Here is a 9,208-nt window from a genome sequence, read left to right on the forward strand (position 1 = left end):
CCGGCCTGGAGCCACCGGTTTGTCCCCTTCCCGGTTCTCAGGACCTGCATTGACACTCGGATCTTCCCCGGCAGCCGCAGCCCCCGCCGGCCAGGCCAGCCATGTCCGCCCCCCTGGCCGGCGCCTGGAGCGTTTGGACTTTGTCATTTTTTTCCCCAAGACTCGCCTCTGCCAACTGCCAAGGACTTCAGCAGGGGCTGCCACGGCTGTTCCCCGCCTCCTGGGGTTCATGCCCGGGCACACCGGAGGCTCAGGCAGGGTCTTGACCCACGACTGTTGGGTGCTCCTAGGGGGCCCCTCCACACCCCCAGGCCCACCTCCAGGGGCTCCCCCCGGCCCCTGGAGCAGCCAGCACCCCCATCGCCGTCAACACTCTCTCCCCGTTGGGACTTTGAAACTTTTTCTGACCGTGCAAGCTTCATCGGACGGCAAAGGGGGCAGGCTGCTGTCTGTGCCCGGCCTCCTGGGGTCCTGCCCGGGCACATCGGAGGCTCTGCGGGGGTTTTCAGCCACCACTGGTAGGTGCGCTTTGGGGGCCCTCCGCAGCCGCCCCGGGCCACCCCTGCAGCCAGCACACTGCTGCCAACAGCCCGCTCTCCATCACCAGCCAGCCCCTCTGCACACATCTGCCGGGGGGGGTGCTTTTTTGAGAAATAGTGTCACTTTGTCAAAGACCGCACACCGCTCGTTCCCTTATACCCCGACAAGGTGTTCGTGGTGACGTTTTGCGAGGCCTTATTTTACCGCCGTCGGCGCTATCAGGGGAAGCAGGCCCGGTCCTTCCGCCCTCCTGGAACCGTGCCTCGGCCCGGAGCGGCCAGGTTTACCCTCATACCGGTTCTCGTGACCTGCATTGACACTCGGCTCAGCCCCAGCCGCCGCAGCTCCCGCCGGTCCCGGCCAGCCAGGTCCGCCCCCCCTGGCCGGCGCCTGGAGCGTTTGGACTTTGTCATTTTCATGACTCGCCTCCTCAAACTTTGTCCGACTGCAAGGGGGGCTGCCGCAGTCCGTGCCCAGCCTCCAGGGGTTGCCCCCGGCCCCTGGAGCAGCCAGCACCCCCTCGCCGTCAACACTCTCTCCCCGTGGGGACTTTGAAACTTTTTCTGACCGTGCAAGCTTCGTCAAACGGCAAGGGGGCAAGCGGCGGGCTCTGCCCAGCCTCCTGGGGTCCTGCCCGGGGACATCGGAGGCTCAGCCAGGGTGTTGAGCCACTGCTGGCAGGTGCACTCAGGGGGACCCTCCGCAGCCGCCCATGCACACCTCTGCAGCCAGCACACCGCTGCCAACAGCCCGCTCCCCATCACCAGCCAGCCCCTCTGCATACATCTGCTGGGGGTGCTTTTTTGACTTCCCCCATTGTGGCCAATGGGAAAATGCCAAGGGGAAAACCTCCAGAGTCCTGCCGACCTCCTGGAACTCCAACCCGGCCTGGAGCCACCGGTTTGTCCCCTTCCCGGTTCTCAGGACCTGCACTGACACTCGGCTCAGCCCCGGCAGCTGCAGCCCCCGCCGGCCCGGCCTGCCGGGTCCGCACCCCTGGCCGGCGCATGGAGCAGTTTGGACTTTGTCATTTTCATGACTTGTCTCCTCAAACTTTGTTCTACTGCAAGGGGGGCTGCCGCAGTCCGTGCCCAGCCTCCAGGGTTTGCCCCCGGCCCCTGGAGCAGCCAGCACCCCCTCGCCGTCAACACTCTCCCCCCGTGGGGACTTTGAAACATTTCTGACCGTGCAAGCTTCATGGGACGGCAAGGGGGCAGGCTGCGGTCTGTGCCCGGCCTCCTGGGGTCCCGCCTGGGCACATCGGAGGCTCAGGCAGGGTCTTGAGCAACTTCTGTTGGGTGCTCCCAGGGGGCCCCTCCACACCCCCAGGCCGACCTCCAGGGGCTGCCCCCGGCCCCTGGAGCAGCCAGCACCCCCTCACCGTCAACACTCTCTCCCCGTTGGGACTTTGAAACTTTTCTGACCGTGTGAGCGTCATCGGACGGGAAGGGGGCGACCTGCGGGCTCTGCCCGGCCTCCCGGGGTCCCTGCCCGGCCCCGTGGGAGGGACAGGCAGGGTTTCTCACCTACTACCCGTAGGCACTCTCAGGGGGCCCTCCGCGCCCTCAGGCAGCCCTCCCCGGGCTTCCCCCGGGTCCGCGGAGCAGCCCGCCACCCCTCGCCGCACTGTCTCTCGCCCCCGTCGGGACTTTGAAACTTTTGCCCCCCGTGCAAACCTCACCGGGGGGCAGAGGGAGAGACCCGCGGGCCGTGCCCGGCCTCCCGGGACTCCCTCCGGGCAGCGCGGGCGGCTCGGACGGGGTTTTCAGCGAGTGCTGGGGGGGGTGTCTTCGGGGGCCCCCCGCGGGCCCCCCGGGGCACCTGCGCGGGGTGGCCCCTGCTGCCAGGCACCCACTCCCTATCGACCATCCAGCCCCCCTACATACATCTGGCGGGGGTGCTTTTTTGAGTTCCCCCATTTTGGCAACTTGGCACCTCCTATGGGGAAACCGGCAAAATCATGCCGACCTCCTGGAACTCCGGCTCGGCCTGGAGCCGCCGGTTTGTCCCCTTCCCGGTTCTCAGGCATTTTCGGACTTTGTCATTTTTTCAGCACTCTGTCAATGCGGCCAGCGGGAGCTGCCGCGGTCTGTGCCCAGGCACCAGGCACTCCAAACGGACACCGCCGGAGGGTCAGGGGGTGTCTCGGCCAGATACTGAAAAACACTCAGGGGCGCACGGGGGCTGCACAGGGCCACCCCAGGCGGCTCCCCCGGGCACCCGGGCGGCCATATTGGCGGCTGGGACCCCCTATTCAGCAAACGCCAGGGGGCGCTCAGGGACACCCGGGGGCTGCTCCACTCGCCCCAGGCCGGCCTCCCTGAGGCGGGCACATTAGCGGCTGAGACGCCCCTCTCCACCAGAGACCGGGGGACGCTCAGGGACACACGGGGGCTGCTCCACTCGCCCCAGGCCGGCCTCCCTGAGGCGGGCACATTAGCGGCTGAGACCCCCTCTCCACCAAAGACCGGGGGACGCTCAGGGACACACGGGGGCTGCTCCACTCGCCCCAGGCCGGCCTCCCTGAGGCGGGCACATTAGCGGCTGAGGCCCCCTCTCCACCAAACACCGGGGGACGCTCGGGGACACACGGGGGCTGCTCCACTCGCCCCAGGCCGGCCTCCCTGAGGCGGGCACATTAGCGGCTGAGACCCCCTCTCCACCAGAGACCGGGGGACGCTCAGGGACACACGGGGGCTGCTCCACTCGCCCCAGGCCGGCCTCCCCAGGTACCCGGGCGGGCACATTAGCGGCTGAGACCCCCTCTCGACCAAAGACCGGGGGACGCTCAGGGACACACGGGGGCTGCTCCACTCGCCCCAGGCCGGCCTCCCTGAGGCGGGCACATTAGCGGCTGAGGCCCCCTCTCCACCAGAGACCGGGGGACGCTCAGAGACACACGGGGGCTGCTCCACTCGCCCCAGGCCGGCCTCCCCAGGTACCCGGGCGGGCACATTAGCGGCTGAGACCCCCTCTCGACCAAAGACCGGGGGACGCTCAGGGACACACGGGGGCTGCTCCACTCACCCCAGGCCGGCCTCTCTAGGTACCCAGGCGGGCACATTAGCGGCTGAGACCCCCTCTTGAGCGAGCAACGGGGGGAACTCAGGGACACACGGGGGCTGCTCCACTCGCCCCAGGCCGGCCTCCCTGAGGCGGGCACATTAGCGGCTGAGACCCCCTCTCCACCAAAGACCGGGGGACGCTCAGGGACACACGGGGGCTGCTCCACTCACCCCAGGCCGGCCTCCCTAGGTACCCAGGCGGGCACATTAGCGGCTGAGACCCCCTCTCCACCAAAGACCGGGGGGCGCTCAGGGACACCCGGGGGCTGCTCCACTCGCCCCAGGCTGGCCTCCCTGAGGCGGGCACATTAGCGGCTGAGACCCCCTCTCCACCAAAGACCGGGGGACGCTCAGGGACACACGGGGGCTGCTCCACTCGCCCCAGGCCGGCCTCCCTAGGTACCCGGGCGGGCACATTAGCGGCTGAGACCCCCTCTCCACCAAAGACCGGGGGACGCTCAGGGACACACGGGGGCTGCTCCACTCGCCCCAGGCCGGCCTCCCTGAGGCGGGCACATTAGCGGCTGAGACCCCCTCTCCACCAAAGACCGGGGGGCACTCGGGGACACACGGGGGCTGCTCCACTCGCCCCAGGCCGGCCTCCCTGAGGCGGGCACATTAGCGGCTGAGACCCCCTCTCCACCAAAGACCGGGGGACGCTCGGGGACACACGGGGGCTGCTCCACTCGCCCCAGGCCGGCCTCCCTAGGTACCCAGGCGGGCACATTAGCGGCTGAGACCCCCTCTTCAGCAAACGCCAGGGGACACTCAGGGACACACGGGGGCTGCTCCACTCGCCCCAGGCCGGCCTCCCTAGGTACCCGGGCGGGCACATTAGCGGCTGAGACCCCCTCTTCAGCAAACGCCAGGGGACGCTCAGGGACACACGGGGGCTGCTCCACTCGCCCCAGGCCGGCCTCCCTAGGTACCCGGGCGGGCACATTAGCGGCTGAGACCCCCTCTCGACCAAAGACCGGGGGACGCTCAGGGACACACGGGGGCCGCTCCACTCACCCCCTGGCCGACCTCCAGGGCCTCCCTCCCGGCCCCTGGAGCAGCCAGCGCCCCCTCGCCGTCAACACTCTCTCCCCCGTTGGGACTTTGAAACTTTTTCTGACCGTGCAAGCTTCATCGGACGGCAAAGGGGGCAAGCTGCGGTCCGTGCCCGGCCTGCTGGGGTCCTGCCCGGGGACATCGGAGGCTCAGCCAGGGTCTTGAGCCACTGCTGGCAGGTGCACTTTGGGGGCCCTCCGCAGCCGCCCCGGGCCACCCCTGCAGCCAGCACACTGCTGCCAACAGCCCGCCGCTCTCCGTCACCAGCCAGCCCCGTCTGCACGCATCTGCCGGGGGTGCTTTTTCTTGGAGAAATACTGTCACTTTGTCAAAGACCGCACACCGCTCGTTCCCTTATACCCCGACAAGGTGTTCGTGCTGACGTTTTGCGAGGCCTTATTTTACCGTCGTCGGCGCTATCAGGGGAAACGGGCCCGCTCCTTCCGCCCTCCTGGAACCCTGGCTCGGCCCGGAGCGACCAGGATTACCCTCATACCGGTTCTCACCACCTGCATCGACACGCGGCTCTGCCCCGGCCGCCGCAGCTCTCGCCGGCCCGGCCGGGTCCGCACCCCTGGCCGGCACGCCTGGAGCGTTTGGACTTTGTCGTTTTTTTCTCCAAGAGTCGCCTCTGGCACATGCCATGGACTTCAGCGGGGGCTGCTCCCCGCCCCCTGGGTGTCCTGCCCGGGCACATCGGAGGCTCAGCCTGGGTCTTCAGCCCCTACTGGTAGGTGCGCTTTGGGGGCCCTCCGCAGCCGCCCGGGGCCCACCCCTGCAGCCAGCACACGGCTGCCAGCAGCCACCACACAGCTGCCAACAGCCCGCTCTCCGTCACCCCCCAGCCCCTCCTGCATACATCTGCTGGGGGTGCTTTTTTGCCTCCCCCCGTTTTGGCCTATGGGGAAAAGCCAGGGGGAAAACCTCCAGAGTCAGGCCGACCTCATGGAACTCCAACCCGGCCTGGAGCCACCGGTTTGTCCCCTTCCCGGTTCTCAGGACATGCGTCGACGCTCGGCTCAGCCCCGGCCGCCGCAGCTCCCGCCGGCCCGGCCAGCCGGGTCCGCACCCCTGGCCGGCTCGCCTGGAGCGTTTGGACTTTGTCGTTTTTTCTCCAAGACTCGCCTCTGCCAACTGCCAAGGACTTCAGCGGGGGCTGCTCCCCGCCTCCTGGGTGTCCTGCCCGGGCACATCGGAGGTTCAGCCTGGGTCTTCAGCCCCTACTGGTAGGTGCACTCCGGGGGCCCTCCGCAGCCGCCCAGGCCCACCCCTGCAGCCAGCACACGGCTGCCAGCAGCCACCACACAGCTGCCAACAGCCCGCTCCCCATCACCCCCCAGCCCAACTCTGCATACATCTGCTGGGGGTGCTTTTTTGACTTCCCCCGTTTTGGCCTATGGGGAAATGCCAAGGGGAAAACCTCCAGAATCAGGCCGACCTCATGGAACTCCAACCCGGCCTGGAGCTACTGGTTTGCCCCCTTCCCGGTTCTCAGGACATGCATCGACACTCGGCTCTTCCCCAGCCGCCGCAGCTCCCGCCGGCCCGGCCAGCCGGGTCCGCACCCCTGACCAGCGCCTGGAGCGTTTGGACTTTGTCATTTTTTCTCAAAGACCCATCTCTGCCAACTGCCCTGGGCTTCAGCGGGGGCTGCTCCCCGCCTCCTGGGTGTCCTGCCCGGGCACATCGGAGGCTCAGCCTGGGTCTCGAGCCCCCTACTGGTAGGTGCACTACGGGGGCCCTCCGCAGCCGCCCAGGCCCACCCCTGCAGCCAGCACACGGCTGCCAGCAGCCACCACACAGCTGCCAACAGCCCACTATCCATCACCCACCAGCCCCTCTGCATACATCTGCTGGGGGTGCTTTTTTGACTTCCCCCCTTTTGGCCTATGGGGAAAAGCCAGGGGGGAAACCTCCAGAGTCAGGCCGACCTCATGGAACTCCAACCCGGCCTGGAGCCACCGGTTTGTCCCCTTCCCGGTTCTCAGGACATGCATCGACACTCGGCTCAGCCCCGGCCGCCGCAGCCCCCGCCAGCCCGGCCAGCCGGGTCCGCCACCCTGCCCGGCGCCTGGAGCGTTTGGACTTTGTCGTTTTTTTCTCCAAGACTCACCTCTGGCACATGCCATGGACCTCAGCGGGGGCTGCTCCCCGCCTCCTGGGTGTCCTGCCCGGGCACATCGGAGGCTCAGGCAATGTCTTGAGCCACCGCTGGTAGCTGCACTCAGGGGGCCCTCAGCAGCCGCCCAATCCCACCCCTGCAGCCAGCACACGGCTGCCAGCAGCCCGCACACTGCTGCCAACAGCCCGCTCTCCATCACCCCCCAGCCCCTCCTGCATACATCTGCCGGGGGTGCTTTTTTGACTTCCCCCCTTTTGGCCTATGGGGAAATGCCAAGGTGAAAACCTCCAGAGTCAGGCCGACCTCCTGGAACTCCAACCCGGCCTGGAGCCACCAGTTTGCCCCCTTCCCGCTTCTCAGGACATGCATTGACACCCAGACCTTCCCCGGCAGCCGCAGCTCCCGCCGGCCCGGCCAGCCGGGTCCGCCCCCCTGGCCAGCGCCTGGAGCGTTTGGACTTTGTCATTTTTTTCTCCAAGACTCGCCTCTGGCACATGCCATGGACCTCAGCGGGGGCAGCTCCCCGCCTCCTGGGTGTCCTGCCCGGGCACATCGGAGGCTCAGGCAATGTCTTGAGCCACCGCTGGCAGGTGCACTCAGGGGGCCCTCCGCAGCCGCCCAGGCCCACCCCTGCAGCCAGCACACGGCTGCCAGCAGCCACCACACAGCTGCCAACAGCCCGCTCTCCGTCACCCCCCAGCCCCTTCTGCATACATCTGCCGGGGGTGCTTTTTTGACTTCCCCCCTTTTGGCCTATGGGGAAAAGCTAAGGGGAAAACCTCCAGAGTCAGGCCGACCTCCTGGAACTCCCACCCGGCCTGGAGCCACAGGTTTGTCCCCTTCCCGGTTCTCACGACATGCATCGACACTCGGCTCAGCCCCGGCAGCCGCAGCTCCCGCCGGCCCGGCCAGCCCGGTCCGCACCCCTGGCCGGCACGCCTGGAGCGTTTGGACTTTGTCGTTTTTTCTCAAAGACCCATCTCTGCCAACTGCCGTGGGCTTCAGCGGGGGCTGCTCCCCGCCTCCTGGGTGTCCTGCCCGGGCACATCGGAGGCTCAGCCTGGGTCTTGAGCCCCTACTGGTAGGTGCACTCTGAAGGCGCCCTCCGCAGCCGCCCAGGCCCACCCCTGCAGCCACCACACAGCTGCCAACAGCCCGCTCCCCGTCAACCCCCAGCCCCTCCGCATACATCTGCTGGGGGTGCTTTTTTGACTTCCCCCCTTTTGGCCTATGGGGAAATGCCAAGGGGAAAACCTCCAGAGTCAGGCCGACCTCCTGGAACTCCAACCCGGCCTGGAGCCACCGGTTTGTCCCCTTCCCGGTTCTCAGGACATGCACTAATACTCGGCTCAGCCCCAGCAGCCGCAGCTCCCGCCGGCCCGGCCAGCCCGGTCCGCCACCCTGCCCGGCGCCTGGAGCGTTTGGACTTTGTCGTTTTTTCTCCAAGGCTCGCCTCTGCCAACTGCCCTGGGCTTCAGCGGGGGCTGCTCCCCGCCTCCTGGGTGTCCTGCCCGGGCACATCGGAGGCTCAGGCAATGTCTTGAGCCACCGCTGGTAGGTGCGCTTTGGGGGCCCTCGGCAGCCGCCCAGGCCCACCCCTGCAGCCAGCACACGGCTGCCAGCAGCCACCACACAGCTGCCAACAGCCCGCTCTCCGTCACCCCCCAGCCCCTCCTGCATACATCTGCTGGGGGTGCTTTTTTGACTTCCCCCCTTTTGGCCTATGGGGAAAAGCTAAGGGGAAAACCTCCAGAGTCAGGCCGACCTCCTGGTACTCCAACCCGGCCTGGAGCCACCGGTTTGTCCCCTTCCCGGTTCTCAGGACATGCACTGACACTCGGCTCAGCCCCGGCCGCCGCAGCCCCCGCCGGCCCGGCCACCCGGGTCCGCACCCCTGGCCGGCACGCCTGGAGCGTTTGGACTTTGTCGTTTTTTCTCCAAGACTCGCCTCTGGCACATGCCGTGGACTTCAGCGGGGGCTGCTCCCCGCCTCCTGGGTGTCCTGCCCGGGCACATCGGAGGCTCAGCCTGGGTCATCAGCCCCTACTGCTAGGTGCACTCAGGGGGCCCTCGGCAGCCGCCCAGGCCCACCCCTGCAGCCAGCACACGGCTGCCAGCAGCCACCACACAGCTGCCAACAGCCCGCTCTCCGTCACCCTCCAGCCCCTTCTGCATACATCTGCCGGGGGTGCTTTTTTGACTTCCCCCCTTTTGGCCTATGGGGAAAAGCTAAGGGGAAAACCTCCAGAGTCAGGCCGACCTCCTGGAACTCCCACCCGGCCTGGAGCCACAGGTTTGTCCCCTTCCCGGTTCTCACGACATGCATCGACACTCGGCTCAGCCCCGGCAGCCGCAGCTCCCGCCGGCCCGGCCAGCCCGGTCCGCCACCCTGCCCGGCGCCTGGAGCGTTTGGACTTTGTCGTTTTTT

This window comes from Eleutherodactylus coqui, chromosome 8, assembly GCF_035609145.1.
Source record: "Eleutherodactylus coqui strain aEleCoq1 chromosome 8, aEleCoq1.hap1, whole genome shotgun sequence".
Classification (NCBI taxonomy): domain Eukaryota; kingdom Metazoa; phylum Chordata; class Amphibia; order Anura; family Eleutherodactylidae; genus Eleutherodactylus; species Eleutherodactylus coqui.